Source organism: Geotrypetes seraphini, chromosome 10 (assembly GCF_902459505.1).
Source record: "Geotrypetes seraphini chromosome 10, aGeoSer1.1, whole genome shotgun sequence".
Lineage (NCBI taxonomy): Eukaryota > Metazoa > Chordata > Amphibia > Gymnophiona > Dermophiidae > Geotrypetes > Geotrypetes seraphini.
This window is the reverse complement of record NC_047093.1, coordinates 53,600,578-53,624,043: the sequence shown is the minus strand read 5'-3', so window position 1 is coordinate 53,624,043 and position 23,466 is coordinate 53,600,578. Positions and strand designations below refer to the sequence as shown.

At 45.5% G+C, this 23,466-nt stretch overlaps 1 protein-coding gene across 10 annotated transcripts in view; it reads right to left on the bottom strand.

The window, feature by feature from the left end:
* The window catches only part of LOC117367785 (protein O-mannosyl-transferase 1-like), a 435,721-nt gene extending 416,947 nt beyond the window's left edge, over positions 1-18,774 (bottom strand). For 5 of the 10 annotated variants that reach the window (XR_004540848.1, XM_033960719.1, XM_033960718.1 and 2 more), the window contains exon 1: positions 18,475-18,774. The gene's annotated coding sequence lies outside the window, so the exon portion shown is untranslated. Of the gene's footprint in view, positions 1-18,142; positions 18,265-18,474 lie in introns of those variants that run through there. The other 5 variants (XM_033960713.1, XM_033960715.1, XM_033960720.1 and 2 more) reach the window with 4 other exon arrangements.
* Positions 18,775-23,466: the final 4,692 nt, after the last annotated feature.

Sequence of the window (23,466 nt, the reverse complement as noted above, 5' to 3'; positions counted from 1 at the left end):
GTTTTCTGAACATTCAACCTTAGCCTATTACAGTCCATCCAGCTCTTCACCCCTGCCATCACCCTCTGTAGCTGTTCCAATGCCTCCTCAAAATTTCCTTTGATAGGGAAAAAGAGCTAAATGTCATTGGTATAGAATCTATAAGAGATCCCAAAGCCCTGCAACAGTTTGCAAAGTGGTAGAAGATGGGTGCCTGCATAATAGAATGGAAATGCTAAGAAGCCAAAAAGCATTCCATTGAAAGGAGGCTATAATGGGTAGTCCCCGTAACCAGTTATTGATGTGCCTAAGAAAACATGCTATATTGTAACTTTGTATGTCTGAGGACCCCAGTCCACCCATACCCCAGTTTCCGAATAATAGGGATATCCATTTTTTATTTTTTTGCCAGCTCAACAAAATTTCTGGAACATCATCTTTACCTTTAACTTAATGGGGAGTACCTATAGCATAAACAACCATTCGGGAGATTTGATCATTTTATATAAGTTTATCCTTCCCAGCAATGACAAAGGGACTCCCAAGCCTACAATCATTTTTAGTATCTTTAACTTTAATGTCATATAGTTCTCTAATGTCTCTCGAGATGAATACCCAGGTATCAAAAAGGAATGGGAAGGATACACCCCATTCCTGCCTTAAGGCCTCTTTAAGTAATATAGCTTCTGACTTCCCCAAATTTAATTGTAAACCAGTGAAATCCCCATATTCCTGAATGACCATTAACGCCTTTAGAGATACATGTGGCTCCTGCAGATACACCAATAGGTCATCCACGAAAGCGGCTACCTTGAACTCTTGATCTCCTAATTTCACACCCTGATTTCCAGATTAACCTCTATATCCCTCAGTAAAGGATCTAATGTTAAGATAAATAAAAGAGGAGATAGTGGGCATCCTTGCCTGGACCTCCTGCAGATTGAAAATTAATCTGACATACAACTATTCACCCAAAGATGGGCCTTGGGATTGTTACACAATGTCTGAATTGCTTGTACAAAATATCCCTCAAAACCATAATATTGGAACACTATAAAGAGAAAAGTCCCATCTTGTCCTATCAAAGGCCTTCTCTGCATCAAAACTGATTAACAGAGAAGGCCTCCTCTCTCTAATCATTCATTCTAAGGACATGATAATCTGTCTCATGTTCTTAACAATATATCTCCTTTGTATGAAGCCCACCTAAGAATCATGGATCAAACAGGGAATGATTTTTGCCAGGAGGTCTGCCATTACTTTAGCCCAAAGCTTTGTTTTATAGTTCCAAAGCAAGATGGATCTATAAGAACCTGGAAGTGGCAGGTCTTGTCCAGATTTAGGAAGCACTACTATCCTAGCGATACCGAGACGTGCTGGTAAATGGTGATTTTCTATCCATTGATTGAACACATTTACTAAGGATGGAGTGATTTCACCTCTGAGTAATTTGTAAAGTTTGGCTTTGACTCGTCAGTGCCTGGGGCTTTTAGTAAGGCACTCTAAATTATAGCCCACTCCACTTCTTCTATAATAGGAGTATTGAGGTTTTGCCGCTCACTGGCAGATACTTTTGGTACATCTACATTGTCCAAATACATTAAACCCTCCAGTCCCAGTTCTGTAGGTGCTCCACACAGCTTCCTATAACACTCTTGAAAAATAAGACATATCTGCAGATCATCGTCTCAGGAATAACACTGGCTTATGACCCTCTGACTTTGAAACCAACCTAGCTAGCAATTTACCACTTTTATCCCCATATCTATAATATTACATGTTTTTCTGTGCCCTCTGAGTTGCCTGTAACTGCTCCTGATCTGTAATAGAATATGTAAGCCCAAAACATCTCTTTTCACACTGAAGTTGGTGTTCTAGTCTAAGAAAGGTCCTATCTAGTCCTTTTTTATGGCTGGTATAGATAACAATGTGATCCCTCAAAACTGCCTTTGCAGCTTTCCAAAACAGGACAAAGTCCTTTCAATGTGGGGCATTGTATATTTCATAGTCCTTCCAACATTTCAGTATGTATTGTTAAAAGGCTCTATCCATATATAGTTCCAGGGGGAACTTCCACATATGCCTTCCTGAGCCCATTGAAGTTTTGTCCCATTCTATCCATACCGGAGCATGCTCAGAGATTTCACTCGGGCCTATTTCTGCCCTGATCACTCTAAATACTAATGGTTGTGGAACCAAAAAGCACAGTTACTTACCGTAACAGGTGTTATCCAGGGACAGCAGGCATATATTCTCACATGTGGGTGACGTCATCTACGGAGCCCCGATGCGGAAGCATTTTCAAGCAAACTTGATTGAAGATTTAAGTTTGCTCTGCTGCTCCACGCATGCGTGCCTTCCTGCTCCACTAGGGGGTGCATCCCCTCGTGGTCTCCAGTTCACTTAACTAGCAAAGAAGCCAACCTCGGGGAGGTGGGCGGGTTGTGAGAATATATGCCTGCTGTCCCTGGATAACACCTGTTACGGTAAGTAACTGTGCTTTATCCCAGGACAAGCAGGCATGATATTCTCACATGTGGGTGACCTCCAAGCTAACTGAAAAGGGATGGAGGGAAGTTGGCAATTTAAGCGAATAGATTTCGTAAAACCGATTGGCCGAACCGGCCATCGCTCCTGGATAGCGAGTCCAGACAGTAGTGGGAGGTGAAGGTATGAACCGAAGACCACGTGGCAGCCTTGCAGATTTCCTCAATAGGTGTGGACCTGAGGAAAGCTACGGAGGCTGCCATCGCTCGGACTTTGTGTCCCGTTACTCGACCATGCAGCGCGAGACCAGCCTGAGCGTAGCAAAAGGAGATGCAATCGGCCAACCAGTTGGACAAGGTGCGTTTGGAAACTGGGTGACCTAACCGGTTTGGGTCGAAGGACAAAAACAGTTGTGGGACTTTCCAGTGTGACTGAGTGCGTTGGAGGTAAAAGGCCAACGCTCTCTTGCAGTCAAGAGTGTGGAGCGCCACTTCTCCGGGGTGAGAGTGGGGCTTGGGAAAAAACACAGGCAAGACAATGGACTGATTGAGATGGAAATCAGACACTACTTTAGGCAAGAACTTTGGATGGGTGCGGAGTACCACCTTGTCGTGATGGAATACCGTGAAGGGTGGGTCCGCTACCAGAGCTTGTAACTCACTAACCCGCCAGGTGGAAGTGAGCGCGAGTAGGAAAATTACCTTCCAAGTGAGGAATTTTGGATGGCATTTGTCTAGGGGCTCAAATGGAGGTTTCATTAGTTGAGCCAGAACCACGTTAAGGTCCCAAACCACCGGGGGAGGTTTGAGAGGGGGGTGGACGTTCAGAAGACCCTTCATGAAGCGAGAGACTAAGGGATGGAGCGAGAGGGCTTTCCCTTCCAAGAGCTGATGAAAGGCCGCAATCGCACTGAGGTGTACTCGAATGGAGTTGGTCTTTAGGCCGGAATGAGATAATTGAAGTAAATAGTCCAGGACCAGAGGGACGGGGAACGACACCGGGTCCTGGCTGTGGGAGGAGCACCAGGTTGAGAATCTGGTCTATTTTTGGGAGTAGTAGGTTCTCGTCGAGGTCTTTCTAGAGGCCTCCAATATCTCCTTGACTGATTGAGACACGGGGAGAGCAGTCAGGGGGAGAGAAACCAAGCATTCAGATGAAGAGATTGAAGATTGGGATGTAACAGCGAACCCTGACCCTGTGATAGTAGAGAGGGAAACAGAGGCAGAGGCAGTGGATCTCTGACACTGAGTTGAAGTAGAAGGGAAAACCATGGCTGGCGTGGCCAGCGAGGGGCAATCAGGATCAGGGTGGCTTGTACTGTTTTCAGGTGGACAAGCGTCCGCAGTATCAGAGGAAACGGCGGGAACGCGTACAGGAACCTTCCATCCCAGTCGAGGAGGAAGGCGTCGGCCTCGAGCCGGTCCGGGGAGTACATCCGGGAGCAGAAGAGAGGCAGCTTGTGGTTGTGGGGGGATGCGAATAGATCTAATTGAGGCGTCCCCCACTTTTCGAACACCTGTCGTAGGGTCTGAGAGTGTAGTGACCACTCGTGTGGCTGGAGGAGGCGGCTGAGTCTGTCCGCCAGGCAGTTCTGTTCTCCTTGTATGTACACCGCTCGAAGGAAGGTGTTGGAGATTGCCCATTTCCAGAGGCGCAGGGCTTCCCGGCAAAGGGGCCAGGACCCTGTTCCCCCTTGTTTGTTTACGTAGTACATTGCTACCTGGTTGTCGGTTCGGATGAGAACCACTCGGTCGTGGAGCAGATGTTGAAAAGCTACAGCTGCGAGATAGATGGCCCGAAGCTCTAGCACGTTGATGTGGCAGCGACGGTCTTCTGCTGACCACATCCCTTGGGTGCGTAGGCCATCTAGATGGGCTCCCCAAGCGTACTCCGACGAGTCCGTGGTGAGTATCTTGCTGTGGGGTGGGGTGAGGAAGAGCAAACCTTTGGAAAGATTTGAAGAGTCGGCCCACCAGCGGAGCGATCGTTGCAAAGAAGGCGTCACTGTCACGGGGCGGTCGATCGGATCCCGGTCTTGACGCCATTGAGAGGCCAGGGTCCATTGAGGAATTCTCAGATGGAGGCGGGCGAAGGGTGTGACGTGGACAGTGGAGGCCATGTGGCCCAGAAGAGTCATCATCTGCCGAGCTGATACTGAGGTCAGCAGGGAAAACCTTCGACTCAGACTTACTAACGTCTCTAGACGTGAAGGGGGGAGGAAGGAACGGAGGCGAACCGTGTCCAGCGTGGCCCCGATGAACTGCAGGGACTGGGAGGGGCGTAGTTGGGATTTTGGGAAGTTTATCTCGAACCCCAGACTTTGTAGGTAGGTAATAGTCTGTTGGGTCGCTGAGATAACCGCTTCCCTGGACGGGGCTTTGATCAGCCAGTCGTCCAGGTAGGGGAATACCTGGAGGCCCTGGGAGCGTAAGGTTGCTGCGACTACCACGAGGCACTTGGTGAAAACCCGAGGTGACGATGCTAGGCCGAAGGGGAGGACACGGTATTGTAGGTGCCAGTCCCCTACCTGAAAACGCAAGAACTTGCGGTGAGCGGGGTGCACTGGGACATGTGTGTACGCCTCCTTGAGATCGAGGGAGCAGAGCCAGTCGCCCTCGTCGATCAGGGGGTAGAGTGTCGGTAGGGAGAGCATCTGAAATTTTTCCCGTACCAGAAATTTGTTCAGGCATCTCAAGTCTAGTATTGGGCGTAGGTCTCCCGTTTTTTTCGGTACCAGGAAGTAACGGGAGTAGAAGCCCTTCCCCCGTTAGTCGGGGGGAACCTCCTCCACTGCTCTCAGGCGAAGCAGGTCTCGAGCTTCGGAGAGGAGTAGGGGCAGCTGTGTCCGGTTGGGAGGGCAATTCCTTGGGGGGTTGTCCGGAGGAATGGCCCGAAAGTTGAGAGAGTATCCCGATGAGATCACGCCAAGGACCCATGCGTCAGACGTGACTTGTTCCCAGCGAGGGTAAAAGGCTTTGAGCCGACCCCCAATGGGAAGGAGGCCTGGGACTATGGCGGAGGGGGCCCGCCCCCTTCCGCGTATCCCGTCAAAAGGACGGGGATGGTTTGGTAGTCGCAGGCGGTTGGGACTTGGGCATGGCCCGGTGGTGGGCTTGCGGACGCCTGGGTGGGGGCCGCGAGAAGGCAGGGGTGGATTTTTGTGGGTAGCGGCGCGGAGGGGCACTATACGGCCTGGACGCGGGCGGTTTGGACTTTTGTCGGACAAGGGAGGCAAACGAGCGTTCATGTTCAGAGAGGCGTTTTGTAGCCGCCTCGATAGTGTCATCGAACAGTTCTTTTCCCACGTAGGGGAGGTTAGCCAACCGGTCCTGTAAGTTGGGGTCCATGTCGACCAGGCGTAGCCAAGCTAGTCGGCGCATGGCGATAGCAAAGGCTGCCTCTCTGGAGGAGAGTTCGAAGCCATCGTAGGCCGCGTGGAATAGATGGAGGCGTAGGTTGGAGAGGGATTCCAAGAGCAGGCTAAACGCTCCTTGGCGGGAGGCCGGTAGGTCAGTCTCAAAGGCTCTCAGTAGTCCAATGAGGTGTTTGAGGTAGGATGTGAAGGTGAAAGTGTAGCTTTGCACCCTAGAGGCCATCATCGCATTTTGGTATAGTCTCCTGCCGAACTTGTCTAGGGTTCGGCCTTCTCGGCCTGGGGGGACCGCCGCTGAGACCCGGGAGGGGTGGGCCTTTTTTAGGGAGGATTCTACTAACAGCGACTGGTGGGAGAGCTGCGGTTGTTCAAATCCCGGAAAGGGTACTGTGCGGTACTTGGCCTCCATTTTGGAGGGCACGGCTGTGACCATATAGGGGGTCTCCAGGTTCCTGAAGAGAGCCTGTTGGAGTATTGGGTTAGGCGGCAAGCGAAGGGACTCTCTGGGCAGTGATGGCATATCCAGTTCCGCTAGGTATTCTTTAGAGTATCTGGAGTCGGACTGGAGTTCTAAATTCAAAGCGTGGCCCATGTCCTGGACAAAGCGCGAGAAAGATGGTCGGGATGTTCCCGAGGCCCCGTGCGGGGTCGGTGAACGAGACCTCCGTCGGGTGGAGAAGGAAGGGGAGGCTTCCCTCGAGTAGAGAGGTTCCTGCTCCGATCCAAGCTCCGAGGCCGGGGAAGCACTGTAAAAGTGTTCCGGAGTCGTGGATCTCCGACGTCTCGAGGAGCCCCTCGGAGACGATGCCGGGGTTCGGGGTACTGATCGATGTCGGATCGGTGACCTCGACCCGGACTCCCTCGGTGAAAGCCCGAGACCTCGGATCGGAGCCCCGGTCCGAGGGGGAGTTCGGAGGATGCGTGGGTTGGAGAGTGATAACTCTGCCACCCTCAGCGGTCCCGTACGAGGTGTAGGTGAACGTCCTCGTAGAGTGGGAGAACCCCGGGCCTTCTTAGAGGTACGGCGGTTCGAGGTTTCTGTCGGTTTGGCCCGACGTTTTGCCCTGTGGCGGTCTGTGGAGGGAGAGCGCCTCGGGTGCCTCGGCGAGGAGTCAGAGGAGGATGAGATGCGGCGAAGTTTGCGCACTTTCCCCCGAGGTGGCTCGACGCGAGGCTCAGGCTGGTCTGGCACATGCGGGGTCGAGGTCGAGGCAGAGGCCGGTTGTAGATGGGCCATTGCAGCGGACAGCTCCGACGAGATCATTTCTCGGAGTAGGTCCTGGAAGACGGGCACGGACAGCATCGAAGGCATGTCCCCTGCCTCGGTGCACTCCACCGGGGGCGACCTCGTATCAGAGTATTCCCGTGTGGTGGAGGCACGGCCCGAAGGCTTGGAGGGCTTCGTCGGGGCTGTAAGCATGGGACTTCCGCCATGCGTCGCCGGTGTCCCCGAGGTTGGTTTCTTCACTGGTACAGAACCTGAAGAGGGAAGAGGGGACTTACCCGGAGCCGAGGCTTTCTGTTGTCCCGAGGACTTCGGAGTCGAGTCTCGAGGCGATGCCGAGGTATTCGGGGCCGAGGTCAAGGCCGAGGCCGACCTCGAGGCCGAGGTAGAGGGTTGGTCTGGGGCGAAAAGATCCGCCATGCGGGCTTTCCTTCGACGGAGGGCCCGGTTCTGGAAAGTAGCGCACTGGGGGCAGGAATCGGTTGGATGAGCGGCCCCCAGGCAGAGGATGCACCGGCGATGCGGGTCTGTGATGGAAAGAAGCCGCTCGCACCGGGTGCACTTTTTAAAGCCGGACAAAGGCCGGGACATAGAATCGAAAGAGGCCGCGGCTCGAGTAGCCACGCGGCCACGGGGACCCGGAAGCCTCCGGGTCGATCAAACGAAGCAGGAATCAAGTTGAAGAAGGTAAAACTTTTGCGCACAGCGACTTAAACGATGAAAAAACAAGAAAATTGCGGTGCTAGAAGGCAGTTGGGGCAGAGCCTGAAAAAACACGACTTCTAGGCTCAGCGGAAAATTTTGAACTGGAGACCACGAGGGGATGCACCCCCTAGTGGAGCAGGAAGGCACGCATGCGTGGAGCAGCAGAGCAAACTTAAATCTTCAATCAAGTTTGCTTGAAAATGCTTCCGCATCGGGGCTCCGTAGATGACGTCACCCACATGTGAGAATATCATGCCTGCTTGTCCTGGGATAATATAATCTATCCTAGATTGAGTTGATTGTGCTTGCAATATATGCGTGTAATCATGCTCAGTGAGGTGTAAAAATCACCAAATGTCAATTAAGCCTAGGGTCTTATATGGCCAGAAGTAGGCCAAATAGATCTAGTTCTCCTTGAGCTATCTAATTTGGGATCTCATACCGAGTTAATGTCCCCTCCTATAATCAGGTTCTGGATATCAAATCTCAGTAGCGCAGCAAGCAGTCTTCTGTGTATTAAATATCTATGACATCATTTCTGTTAGGAGTATATACATTGCAGAATACCATCTGATTCTTATTCACTGTAACTGTGCAGCTCACGATGTGGCCCTCCTGATCTGTCCATACATTGCCACTTGGGGGTTTAATCCTTTATGAAAAAGAATGATCACCCCTCCTTTTTTCCCCTGTGGTGATGAAGCTACATATTCTCACCCACCATTTCTTCATCTTAGCACATACATGTTCCTGTAGCATTGCAATGTCTACTTTTTGTAAAATGTTTGGCCTCTTAATTAGGGAAGAAATCCTTCCCACATTCTAAGTTAGTAATTTTAATTTAACAAAGGTTGACCTAAATGTTAGAATTTTTCAGTCGAAATATTAGGGGAAACTGTCCAAGCTGCAGCCCCCTTCCATCTTTCAACCCATAAAAACAGAGCTTGAAACCAATCATTCAGTCTCAATTCCCAGAAAATCCATCCTTATACCACCACACATCACTCATATCATAGCATCCCCCAATCCCCACATTCCCCCCCATGTTTCCCCACTCTCTTCCCTCTCTCTTCATTCCCTTCCCATCCCCATCCTCCCCCACCTTCCATTTTCTTCATCCAAAGCACACTAAAGTTTTTCACTTCCTTAAGGGGCCCCGACCCTCTCTCATAGATGTATGATTCAGGGAAGAATTCCCACCATGAGTAACTTTTCTATCTCCTGTTTACTCCAGAACTTATCCAAACAAACGCTTTACTCCAGAACTTATCCAAACAAACGAGACTGTGGAAAGCCAATGTTCTCGGACCTTGAATTGTAATTTATTCAAAGTATTCTTGACAACAACAATAGAAACAATAAGCACAATAAAAACTCTATCCACATATATCATAAGAGGGCCCAACATGGGCCCTATTTCGGCTAAACACGCCTTCTTCAGGGATCCTAGGATATGAATTGCAGAAAATGTGTGTTAGTCTAAGTGTGTATGAATGTTGTAAATGAATAAACAAATGGTGTCCAATATAAATTACAAACAACAGTGAGGTATAAAAATGTTTTCTGGATGTAATTGATGAAGAGGCAAAACCACATACTGGGTGCTAATACAGAGCCAATAGTGTCCATATAAAAAGTTGTGAATATTTGATATATCATACTTAATATGAATATATAAATTTGGAAGTCAAAAGAAAGTTATACAAAAGGGGTGAAAGTGATAATAAAAAAATAAAAAATGGGTGAAGGAGGTAAGAAAAAAAATGAAAAGAGTACTGGAAACATACAAAGATGTAATAATTAGAAATATTACATCTCCTCTCTTCTACCTTCCAACGTATTTAGATCAATGCTGTCTTGTTAAAATGTTTATTTTATTTTTCCTCTAACTCTACTTTTCACTTCTCTATTACCCTCCAGGTACTTTAGTTAGATTGTGAGCCTTCGGGACAGTAAGGGAATTTTTCAAGTACCTTTCTTATTTCTAATCTTAATGTATATTTTCTGTAAACCGCTTAGAACCTAACGGATGTAGCGGTATATAAGAAATAAATTACATTACATTAATAATGCAGTCTTTGATAGATGTGGACAAATTCTGGACAAGCCTAAAAAATTATAAATTCACATAGCTTATACTTTAAGCATACCCACCCTCTTTCAACCGAGTGGTTTTCTCCGACAGTACAATAGTACAATTATGTAGATACATGACAACATCTTTTTTTTTTCAGTAAACATAGCAGAGTGATTACAGCTAGTATAGTTCAAATATCTCCTGTATGTAGTCCTTGGCCGCAAGTAGGATGATAAGTACTGCCACAGAATCGGTATTTGAATAGTCCTATAGTCATTTAGCATCTCATATAAAAGATCCAAGGGGTCATCAAAATAATCTCCTTGCCAGTGAAATCATAATTTGTTATTTCTAGCCTTCCTTGGGCTCCGACAACACCATCCTAGTCAAATTAAACTGACTGGCTTCTTATAAATAAATGTAGGCCACTCTGACCAGTCCAAATCCACAGACTTGGAGCAGTCTCTGTTAAGTACATTACCACTATAGAAACTCTTGCCTTTCTGTCTCTGACAATTATCAATGACTCACTGCATGATTTAAGGCTCCTCTGGAGACTGTAGTGTGTTGATATAGGACATAACTTCCTTCACCGTCTCAAAAAATTGTGTTGTTCAGCTCCTTACTATTTTTAATCTGGCCAGATAGAGTAGACTGAAGCGTTGAGTTTTATCAATTGTGCACACACTGGGGTAAAAGTACATTGGGCTACCGACACTGAGTCGGAATAATCTTAGAAACATAAAATCTTCTTATTCTAATAGTCCAGTGGCTTGCCAGCACTATTGCCTGCAAGATTTCCATTTTGTGACTTTAATTCAGAAGATTAAAAATCACTATACGTGGGCGTTCTCACATGGTACACCTACTCAATATACAAAGGCCCTGCGGCTCTAGTAAGGCTCAAAGAGGAAACTAACCAGGTTTCCAAAAATTACTTTAATTCACTACCTGCTACTTACTCTGGTAGTCCAACCAGCCTTAAATTATTTCTTCTAGATCTGTTTTCCAAGTCATCGAGCTTTGATTCCAACTCATATTCGAGTTCCTCCACTAAAGGTTGCAATACATCCTCCACATTGCTGACTCATCTGCATGTCTTTCAAATCTGAGGTAACAAAGCATTGGTCCATCATATCTAGCTTAATTGCCAACCAATGGCAAGTTCCACCGCAGATTTAACTTCTGCGGTGATCTTGGCTGCCTACTCTGAACTCGGGAGTACAGTATTTATATTTTAAGTTAGAAGGTGCTGAGGAGGCGTAGATAGTGAGAGGGAGGGAGAAAACAGAGAAAAAATTTTGTGCCTACCTGTTATGAGCTCAGGCCCACCCAAAATTGGCTGTCTGGCTACACCACTGGGTGAGACTGGGGGTGGACAGAACTGGGATCTTCCTGGAAGTTAGGGGGAGAGAACTGTAAAAGGCAACAAGCTGCCTAAAAGTAGAGAGCAGGTGAAAATGGAGGGTATGGGAAAAAAACATGAGATATTTATCCTGGAGAGGGGACAGTAAAAGATGGAGGCTGAGTTTACCAGGGGAGAAGGGGAAAGGAAAGGATATAAGCTAAGGGAGAGCTGGAGAAGGTGGAACCTAAGAAGGGAAACAGCTGAGGTAGGGGGGTGAATTCCATGCCTGAGGAGGGAGGAGTCAGCTCTTATAATGGGGGAATTCTGCAAAGAAAATGACAGTGAACAGAATTTTGCAGAGATTTTCAAATATTGAGTGTAGAATTTTCTATTCTTTTCAACAGAATTCCCCTAGGAGTAAAAATGTCCCTATGTTCCACCATCCTCCACATGGTCACTGCTTTTCTCCTTCTTCATTGGTTAGACACAAACATACATACATAAAAGCTAATGGCAGGACAGACAAAACACATAGCAAACACATAGGACTAACAGCAAAACAAAAAAACTTAACACATTAGGAGGAAACAAAACATTAAAATGCAAAATACATTCCTGCTACTTATTGCAATCTCTTCATGATGCCTTTAAAGTTATGTTGTGATTGATGTGTCTCTCTTACTTTTGTGAGTTCTACTTATTGTATTTTGCTCCGTTTTAAAATCAATAAAAATAATTTCCCAAAAATGCAAAACACACAATTCCCTAAGAATGCCCATGTGTATGATAAGTAACCAAAAAGTCAAAAGGGATCCGGTTTCTATACACCCGACCATAGCATACATACTTTTTCACTTCCTTGATTTCTGGCATCATTTGGTATGCACATACTTCACAGTGTTTCTATTCTTTCTTTTTTTTAAAAAATATATTTTTATTGAAAACGGCAAGTGGTCCAGGCAAAAGAAATCACTATCTTCAGTACAAGAATACAAAAAGGTGAACAAGAGAGCAGTGGCGTACCAAGGGGGGGGGGGGCAGTCCGCCCTGGGTGCATGCTCCAAGGGAGTGCACAGCCGGCCGGGTCCAGAAGCTCGCTGCTGAAAACGGCACCTCAGCACGGCTGCCGTATTTATTCCAGAGCATAAATACAGCAGCCGCGCTGAAGTGCACGAAGGTCCCACGATGATAACTACTGCTGCCGCTGCTTCGGAAGAGATAAGTGACATCGGAGGGGGATGGACCGGCAGCCGCAGTCATTGCGGGACCTTGCCGCAACTCCCTGCGTCTGCCAGCCCAGCCCCCCTCCGACGACACTTACCTCTTCTGGAGCAGAGGCATCAGTAATCGTCATCGCGGGACCTTGCTGATTTCGATGGAGAGAGAAAGAAGCATAGTAGGATGGTGGAAGGAGATAAAGGGGGTCAGGGTGGTATGGAAGCGTGGTCAAGGGTGAGAAAGGGGGGTCAGGGTGGTATGAAAGCGTGGTGAAGGGTGGGAAAGGGGGTCAGGGTGGTATGGAAGGGTGAGAAAGGGGGTCAGGGTGGCATGGAAACATGGTGAAGGGTGAGAAAGGGGGGTCAAGGTGGTATGGAAGCGTGGTGAAGGATGAGAAAGGGGGGTCAGGGTGGTATGGAAGCGTGGTGAAGGGTGAGAAAGGGGAGTCAGGGTGGTATGGAAGCGTGGTGAAGGGTGAGAAAGGGGGCAGATGCTGATGGAAGTGGGGGGGAAGGGAGAGGAGAGAGTGAAATGCCAGACCATAGGGGTGTGGGAAAGATGGAAGGGGGAGGCATAAAGTTTCTGGAAGATGAATAGAAGGAGAGAAGATGCCATGTAGAAGGGGCAGAGAGAGGGAAGACAGTGGCTGAAAGGAAGAGAGTGACAAGAAGATGAGGAAAGCAGAAACCAGAGAAGACAAGGTAGAAAAAAAAATTATATTTATTTATTTTTATTTTTTTGCTTTAGGGGAGATGCATTGCTGTTTCTGTGGTGTTGCATTGTATGCAGAGTCCCGCTTCTTGGTGCTTCAGTTTAATCTTTGTCTACGTATTTTTATTCTATCTCCCCATTTACAAAACTGTAGAGCATTTTTTAGCATTGGCATCTGAGCTGTTACCACCATGGCTAAAAACCACACTACAATTTTGTAAAAGGGGGAGGGGTTAGTTTGTGATTACATACTAGGCGAAGGTGTTTTCTGTGTTCTGTGTGTTCGAAAAGACATGGTTTTCTGTTAGGATTGATCTGTACTAGTCTGGCTTGTTTCTTTTTACAATGGGTTTATTGACGTACTGCTCACTGCAGTAAGTAAGATGCTGCCTTTTCCTAGGTACACTCTTGTGTGACGTGTGGATTGTTACTAAAAATCATGTTTTTCATACAGATGGGGGAGGTAAAAAAATAATGGGCCCCAGGTGCCATATATGCTAGGTACGCCACTGCAACAGAGGAACTACCACTGACAAACCTCCCCATTGGTAAACAGTAACGTGCATTAGACAGCACACAGTTAGGAACAAACACAGAAATACAATGGCCAAGTCAAAATTATTGCACAGATAATATTTGCAGACTATAATAAAACTGGCACATATGTGCAATGCATCTGTAACTACAGTTTCCAGAACTTCATTTTTCTGCCCCAACCCAGCTCTGTACATATGCAGGCACTGCCCACACAAAATACTGTAGCTGCAGTTAGCATGTAAAAAATATAAACACATATCTATCTATCTCTTCTCTGTCATAGTGCATGCTTCAAGTTTGTATATCATTAGTTTACTGCCATCATCACAGAATACTTTCTTGTTAATCTCGTAGTAGAAGTTGCACACTTAGCCACTGGAGCGCTTCTTTTCCACATGGATTTCTACATCGACTCCTAAACTGATGCAACCCTAACTAAAAGTATATTAATGTCGGAAATGTGAGATTTCTACTTGTGGAACAATATATCCGTTATTGTTATGTGTGAATTTCGAAAAGTTATGTTCGAAAAGACAACAAAAAAGCATCCAATAATCCTGTTCTACTTGCATAAATACCATATATACTTGAATATAAGCTGAGAGGGGGTCTCAGCTTATATTTGGGCCATCGCCTACTTGCCCCCCTCCCTGACTGCAGGCATCCACAGGGCCTGCTGCAAGACCCGGTGGTCCAGCGGTGAGCTGGGACATGAGGAATCCCCCCCCCCATCTCCTGTCCAGGCCAATCCAAAAACCCTGAACTCTTCAGTGGCCTCACAGTGGATGGGACAGGAGGAATCCCTTCTGCCTCATGTGCCTGCCAAAACTGACCACACTTCCCTCTCACCTCCCCCATGTACCTTTCGGGTCCCTGGTAGCTAGCCGGTGCATGGAAGAGAGATCTTCCTGTCCTCCTGCTCTGTTCGAGGCCGCTGGCCGATTAGCTGCTGAGAGTTCTTGAGAACGCTGGCTGCTGAGAGTTCTTGAGAACTCGCAGCAGCCAATCATCCAGCGGTCTCGAACAGAGCAGGAGGGCAGGAAGATCGCTTCTTCTCCATGCATTAGCTGGCTACCAGGGACCCGAAAGGTACATGGGGGAGGAGGGAGGGAAGTGTGGTTGTCAATTTTAACAGGCACAGGAGGAAGAAGGGATTCCTCTTGTCCCGCCCTCCACGAGGCCACCGAGGAGTCGGAGGGTGTGTAGGGTTGTTGTTTTTTTATTCAGCTGGGATGGAATACAGGGGATCCCTCATATCCCAATCCACCGCTGGACCACTGGGTCCCATGGCAGGCCCGATGGATGCCTGCAAGGCATTGGGAGGGACAAGGTGCAGAGCCGGGCAGGGAGTGAGAGGGGCTGAGTGCAGAGCCGGGCAGGGTAGGGCATCTGAATATTAAGCCACCATCTTATATTCAAACCATTTTCCTCCTTTCTGGGGGGGGAAATGGGGGTTTCGACTTATATTCAAGTATATACGGTAAGTCGTAACAGAATAGCAGATGAAAAAATCATTGTATTACTGTTTGCCTTGCACCCATTAGCTTAAGAAGTCCAAGTTTCAGAAAGAAGGAAGGTCCAAAAGTCAAGACTTGAGTTCTCTCAGCATCTCTGTCTTCTTTTACTACACTAGCTTCCCAGCCAGGATACCACTTTGCTACAGTGTAAAACGATTAGGATGTCATTGGCACATCCAACATCCATTAAGGAACCAGTTCACCAGTACAGTACATCACTTTTGTAATGTGCTAAGAGCAGAAGACTTTCACAGACTTCTTACAGTCACAACAGTCAAAATTCCAATGTGCTATCAACAATGCTCGACTTATGTTCTTATGACTCTTGCTCAAAAAAGTACAGCTACAAGATCTCACATTTTTTCTGTGCAGATATCAATGTCACATTCCAAGATAGTCGGAACTATGGAACATCAAATCAACTTCAACACAGCAGAGTTAACAGAATGTTGCCAAGGGAAAGAACATCCAAACACAACAGGCTCATGATATGAAATATTCTATAAAGCATGGGTAGGCAACTGTGGTCCGTAAGGGCCTCAACCCAGTCAAGTTATCAAGATTTCTACAATGAAATACTATATGCTTGAGATTGGAAGCAATAAATGTAAATCATTGTCTGCAAATCGATCTTATGTACATTCATTCTAGAAATCTTGAAAATCTGAATTGGTTGTGGCCCTCAAGGACTATTGTTGGCTACCCCTGCTCTAAAGAAAGGTGCAGAAACACTTCACTAAGAAAGCAATGGACACCTGAAGCTGCCTACACCAGCACAATGACAGACGTCAACTGCACTTGCAACAAGTCCAGAGAGCAGAAATTGAAGATCAGAGATAGAATCTGCACTAACAAGAAAGACAATGGAGCAGACTGAGAAATGTCTTCTTGCTGCCAATAACTACTGCTATGTTGTTTTTGAACTTAACACTGAAATAATCATTTCATTTTATTCTGTAATTTTTTAAAGGAGGTCAAAAAAGGCAGGCCAAGTTTTCTAAGAAGTCACATGTGCTTTCTGAACCTCACATGCAATATAACCTGTCATTCATTTATTTGGATTCAGCTGATGCATTTCATTGGTAACTCACAGAAAGTCACAATCACGTACATTAGGAAAAGACTAATCCCAGAGAATCTACAATCTAATGCATAGTCCCCCCCTTTTACTAAACCGCGATAGCATTTGTTAGCACAGGGAGCCGCGCTGAATGCTCGGCACTGCTCCCAACGCTCATAGAGTTCCTATGAGAAGCTCCCTGCGCTAACAAACGCTATCGTGGTTTCGTAAAAGGGGGGTGTATTAGAAAATAGACCATAATGCATAAAATGGAACTAGCTATAAAATAGTGTGCCAACACCATTATCATTGTAGAACTTGCTACCAATTTTAGCTGCTTAAACCTGAGTCAAAATGAGAGTAAAGTGGCTTGCCTAAGATCTCAATATCAGAGGGATTTATCTTTCCAGGTTCTCAGCCTGCTGCTCTTCCACCCAGAATGATGTAATTCATGGTTCTACCAATTATATTAACCACAAGTACTTCAGAAAATATCTAAAGACCAGCCAAAAATCTACTACCTTAAAACCTATAATACCCAATACTCATTCATCAAAATCAATAAATGAAAAGGGCAGGCACACACATGCATCAATCCCATCTAAGGGCATTGAAGACTCTATGGTATAAGGCATTAAAAAGCTGACACAATATTCTGTTCTGGAAAATAGAAATGTTCAGGCTGGAACTTTTGTCAATACTACTAATACCGCATTTCACTACAGCACGTGCAACTTCAAGAAGCTAATTTGACACTCATTTCTTGGTCAAGGGCTAATTAATTATGGCCCAAAAACCAAACTATTGCTGGAATTCACACTGATCAATTTTTAAAGACATAAATCCATGATCTAGAAATACCAGAATATGTAGCTAAATCCACACATAACAGAGGTCTGAAATGGAGCAATGCAGTATTTTAAAAAAATGGGCTTAATATGATGGTAACTACAGTCATATCTGTTTACTTTTTGATCCTCTGCAGTTACACATTACTGTTTCCAAGTTTGGCAACTGTGACTGGAGTAGATGCAGGGTGGCAAAGGTCTGCAACAACTGCTTCCAAACCAATCATTCTGACATCTAACATATGCTTTTGGTATGACGCTGTGGGTGGCCTAACATGTCTAGTCCACCAATCTGCAAATATATTTCTTGTTTTACTCCATGTTTTGTACGCAAGTCCAGAGATACAGCAAAATAAAGATGTTAAAAAAGCTATAATCCAGAAAGAAAACTGTTGGGGGTTTTTTTTCATTCAAACCCATATAAGATAATGAGAGCATTTTCTAAATGTAAAGATCCATTTTCATTAGCAAAACTTGAAAGACCAAATCAATTGTTAGAAAAGGTTACTTGGACTGTGTTGACAATTTGTCTGTTATACTTCCTGACTTATTTAATGCTCCATGAAAGAATAAAATACCCACATTTTAAAATAAATTATGCAAATAGATTAAAAAACATATTTATGCTGATGAATTACAATACTTGCATCGTTTTATCTATACGGAGCACCAATTAACACAGATTATATGGAAAAAGTACAGTATTTCATATGTACTCCTTACAAACAAAACAATTTGTTTGGGGGTTTTTAATGCTGAATGCTTCACCAAATCAAACAAATTTTGGGAAATTCCGCATATCTGAAAGCATCTGGATGAAACTTATACCTGACTTTATAGTCTTTTGGTAAGGGGCGTACCCATGCTTTTCACGTGAGATCTGAATGAAAATAAATACAAAGCAACAGCGACAATAAGACCAACAACCCCCCCCCCCCCCGGTGCAGCACCGTGTGAGGAGTAGCAGAGGATAAAGATAAATCTGTCTAATGCAGGAATTCAACAAGGTGCGGGAGGGGGCCAGCGTGTGGGGTAAGGCCCAGACGCGCATGTCTACCTGTACGTGTATATATAGAAGATGGTGAGAAGATATTTCACGTATTACAGAGCTGCTGAAGCATAACACCCGCCCTGGTCTTTCCTTGCCATATCTCCGAACCGAGGACTGCTTGCCGTTTTCCTGTGCTTTGACTCCAAAATACCCCCTGACCCCGCCCCCGGTGAGAGTCGCGCTCCGCCGCCAGCGCTGACGAGAGGAAAGATGGCTGCGGGAACAAAGCCTCGGCAACCAGCCGGGCTCTCCCCCTCCTCCCCCCCCCCCCCTCGCCGGCTTCATCTTTTAACCGAAGGCAGCGACAAACTCCAAGACCCCAACGCCGCCATACCGACCTGCTGCCTCGCTGGGGGGCCCGAACTCGGTAACTGAGGGCCCCTGCTGCCGAGACGGGCGCGGAATAGAGAGGATAGTGTCGGATTCAGCGTTACTGCTTCTCGGCCTCCTCCTCCGTTGCTGAAGCCTGGCCCCACTCTGTCACTCCCACGGAGCTGTGCGGCCGCGGAGGCGCGCACATGCACGCGCACCCTAGCCGCCATATTTCGTTTTGGCAAAAATGGTCCGTCACCCGTCCCTGGTCCCCCGATCCGTACTATAAAACGAAAACAATACGGAGCGCTCTACTGCGCACTGTCAAACAACCTTTCTACCCCGACCCGAGCGCTCATGTCTTTCTTCTGCTGGATCCCGTTATATAGGGGGGGGGGGGGGTATTGGCTTATTTTCCCAAAACAGACATGGCTGCCGTGCAGTTAGCCGTGGTCACGTGTAAAACTTTTTGTTATTGTTTTTCTCTATAACTCTATGATTTACTAGTTGAGGGATCATCATCTGCTGCGACCTCTGCAGGCACCTCATACTAAAAACAACTACTGTAGTTCATAAGGTGATGAGCTTCAAGCATATGCAAGGTTTGGTTACAAATCAATTGACGGCTTATCTTTAAAAAAAAAAAAATCAATTTTTTTAAACTACTCTACAGTTGGGTTTTCCAGCAATTTTTTTTTTTTTAGCAGAAAACTGTCTTATGCACTCTATCTGAGATCAAAATATTTTTGTGAGGGAAAGAAAGCACTTCTCATACAGTTTGATTTATCCAGCTTAGATAAATAGATAATGTCATGGAACTTACTAAAAGAACATTATTAGTCAAGATTAAGGTTACCAGATTTTTTTTTTTAAGAGAACACCTGACCCCAGCCCTGCTCCGTCCCCAGCCCCACTCCGCCCTCAGCCCCATCTCCTTATGAACCGTGTGTGTCCTTTCCTGAGCTCAGGGCCATGCCCGGATGTCATCTGCATATGTGCAGATGTCGACATAAGGATGTGTGTGACATCATCATGTCAACATCTGTGCATGCGCAGAGGACATCCAGGCAAGGCCTCGAGCTCAGGGCCTTCTAAAACCTGGACAAACTGCTGGGTTTTGGAAATCCCTCTGGGTACCCAGACAGTCCTCTAAAAAGATATTGGGGTAACTTTTAGCCACTGCAAACTATCACAGCGTATCAGAAACTTTGTGCATTAAATCATGGTATAGTCAATTAAAGATACCATTGTGTTTCTCAAAATTCTAAGTGATACAGTCAGTGGGAAATTATATGTTTATTTTGAAGGGGGTCTATCATAATCACCAGTTTGTTTCAAGGAAGCAAAACTTTTGGAAAAATTTGTTGTCCAGATATTGGTATAGGTGGAATATAAACCATGGGTAATATAATGTAATGGTGAGCACTAAAATTATTCATTTACAAAGAAGTCATTTTAACAAGGAACACTAACCCCCCTTCTTTTACTAAACCGTGATAGTGGTTATTAACAAAGGGAGCTGTGCTGAATGCTCCACGCTGCTCCTGACGCTCATAGGAGTTCTATGAGTGTCGGGAGCAGCGCAACTCCCTGCACTAATAACCACTAGCGCGGTTTAGTAAAAGGAGGGGAGGTAAGTGCTTTAACGACTCTTACTGCCACAGAAAGCTTTTGTAGCAGTGTTGTATAGTAACTAAGGTTATCAGATTTTTGTCTTACAAATTTGGGATGCCCAAGTGGAGCCATGTGGGGTGAAGCAGAGTCAGATGGGCAGGGTGGAACATTCCCATTGCAATTTTCCACCCAAAAATTATAATCTTCACCTCTCTGACTTCCACCCTTTCAGTCCAGCCATTTTTACCTTTCCTCTTTCTTCCACTCCATTTATCTCCTTCCCTCTCTCCTCTGCCTTCCAGTAAACTATCTCCACCTCTCTTCACCCATTTCAAGCCAACTATATCTACCTTTCTCTCCCTCTTCTAGTCCATCTCTCTCTCTTTTCTGCCCTTCCAGTCCACCCATCTCCATGTTTCCCTTCCCCCTCCAGTAAACCATCTCCACCTGCTCAACTGTCACACCCATGAATTCACATGCATATTTTTTATTTTCTCGCACGGTAAATCCATTTTTACCACAGCAGTAAAAATGGCTGTTTTCTATTTCCCATGTGCTAATGTTGCCATTAGTGCAAGTGTACTTATTGCCACTCATTTTGTCAGCGGTATAAGCATACTCGCTATTCCTATGCTAATCAACATGCAGTATGAAGCTGTGCTAGCTGATCAGGGTAAGAATGCCAACGCCCCCCTCAACAAATTAAAGGAATTAATTTCGTTTTATCCTTTTTTGTTTATTCCCTCTAAGAAAGAATTGTAACTTTTCCCTCTTTTCCTCCCTGATTCATGTTTGTTTTAATTGTAAGATTCATGTTACTTTGTTAGTTTTTTTGTTGTAACTTAGTTTCTTTTTTATATGATTGTACATCGCTTAGCAAATTGAATAAGCGATTAATCAAATATCAATAAACTTGAACTTGAATCTCTTAGCACGCAGTTAGCACATGTACATTTGGCTCTTAACGCATGATGCCTTTGCATCCTGCAGTATGCCATTTTAAGCTGCATAAGGCATTAGCGCCTAGTGCAGCTTAATCAAAGGACCCCTTACAGGATTACTTATACGCTCTTTTTTTTACTTATTTTCTTAGCTGTCATACACTATACAAAATACAACTGCATTGTTTAGCAATAATCATCATAATACTTTATTATTACCCCAAATTTACAAATAATATTGGAGTCAATGTTGATCGGTTCTCTTCATCATGATGTCAGCCCTTCCGAAAAGCTTAGGAGTCATGAACATAGCACCTGATAACATATGAGGGCCACTGAAAAAGTTCTCAGCCCAACCAAGAATTGAATGATGTGGAGCCATGAAACTTACAAGTTATTCCACACTTTTCGTGATTCTTTTTGTTTCAGTGATATGAAATATTACATCTAGTGCCCCATTGACAATTGGTACCACTGTTAAGAACATAAGAATTGCCGCTGCTGGGTCAGACCAGTGGTCCGCTCCCACAGTAGCCCTTAGGTCAAAGACCAGTGCCCTTTTCCAAATTTTCACAATTTCTATCTGTAAATTTCAATATTTTGTGGACTTTTTTTTTTTTTTTAATTCCCTTTTTTCCATTTTACTGTCTCACAGAATAACTATCCCCCTCTTTTACTAAACCGCGATAGCAGTTATTAGTGCAGGGAACCATGCTGAATGCTCCGCACTGCTCGCAATGCTCATAGAGTTCCTATGAGTGTTGGGAGCAGTGTGGAGCATTTGCTTCCTGTGCTAATGACCGCTATCGCAGTTTAGTAAAAGGGGGGGTATATCAATAAACCAAAATGGTTCTTTTCAATGTCACTAATGTGGGAGTGTTATGTTTTAAGTCTGAACTTTGAAGTCCCATAAAATTTTCCTTGGTTATTTTCAATAACTTCATCTATAATTTCATGCTTCCAGTAGTTTGTTGTGAACTTCACATAAAGGGTGCCAGCTGTATATCTTACCATAACCCCCTTATAATATGGAGTGAGCCCCCCCCCAAAAAAAAAAACCAAAAAAACTATTATACCCTCTGGTGTACCACCCCAATAGCACTTATTGCTACAGGTAGCACCTATATGGCAGTATAGTAGGGTCTGTGTGGGTTCACATGTTTTACCATAAATGTAGTGATTAGAGTGGCTTATGGGCCTGGGTCCTCCTCTCTATGGTTCATTAGCTCACCCACCAGGCTACTTAAGACACTGTGTGCAGCTCTACTAGGCCTCCCCATACCAGATGTTGCTGTTTTAGAACCAGGTATGTACCTTTTCCCTTTTGTTCTCATTTTTATGTGACGGGATCAGTTAGCGCTGGGGGAGTGTAGGGGCATCTTACCTTGATGCATGCAGTAATCATCTGGTCAGTTTGGGCACCTTTGTGGCACTTAGACCCTTTCATAATAGGTCTAGTTCCAAACGTATAAGTTCCATCCAATAAGTCTTGCAAAACGTATGATTATTGCTGCAAAACGTCCATGTCTAATCCACCCTTGAGACCTCCCAAAGCCCGCCCATCTCGTTCTCTGGATGTACAGAGGCTGGAACATCTCACTAGATGTACACAGAAAGACAGTTTCAATTATTGGCACTTGGATGTCTTGGCGAAAGAAGGTACAAAGAAGGGCAATGAAAATTATAAAAGGGATGGCACGACTTCCCTATAAGGAAAGACTAAGGCGGCTGGGCTCTTCAACTTGGAGAAGAAACGACTCTGGGGAGATATAAAATGCTCAGTAGAGCAGAAAGGGTAGATCTGAATCACTCATTTACTCTTTCCAAAAATACCAAGACTAGGGTGCATTTAATGAAGCTACTATACGTATAGTAGATCTAAAACAAACCAAAGAAAATATTTCTTCACACAATGTGTAATTAAACTCTTAATTCATTGCCAGAGAATGTGAAATCAGTTAGCTTAGCGAGGTTTAAAAAGGTTTGTATAATTTCCTAAAAGAGAATGGAAAATCCACTGCTTATTCCTAGGACAAGCAGCATAAAATTATTGCTTAGGATCTTGACAGGTACTTGTTACATGTGTTGACTACTGTTAGAAACAGAATACTGGGCTTGATGGATCTTCGGTCTGTCCCAGCAACTCTTATGTTTTTATGTAATGCTTCCATTACATGCAAACTTATCACTTATCTCGTGCATATTCCTTGTGGGATATTGAAAACCCGACTGGCTTGCTGTGTCTCAAGGACTGGGTTGAGTACCCCTGCTTTACCCCCCCTTTTACTAAACCGCAATAGCGATTATTAGCGCAGGGAGCAGCGCTGAATGCTATGTGCTGCTCCAGATGCTCATAGAGTTCCTATGAGCGTCGGGAGCAGCACGGAGCATTCAGCGCGGATCCCTGCACTAATAACCGCTATTGTGGTTTAGTAAAAGGGGGGGTTAGAGCAGTAGGCTGAG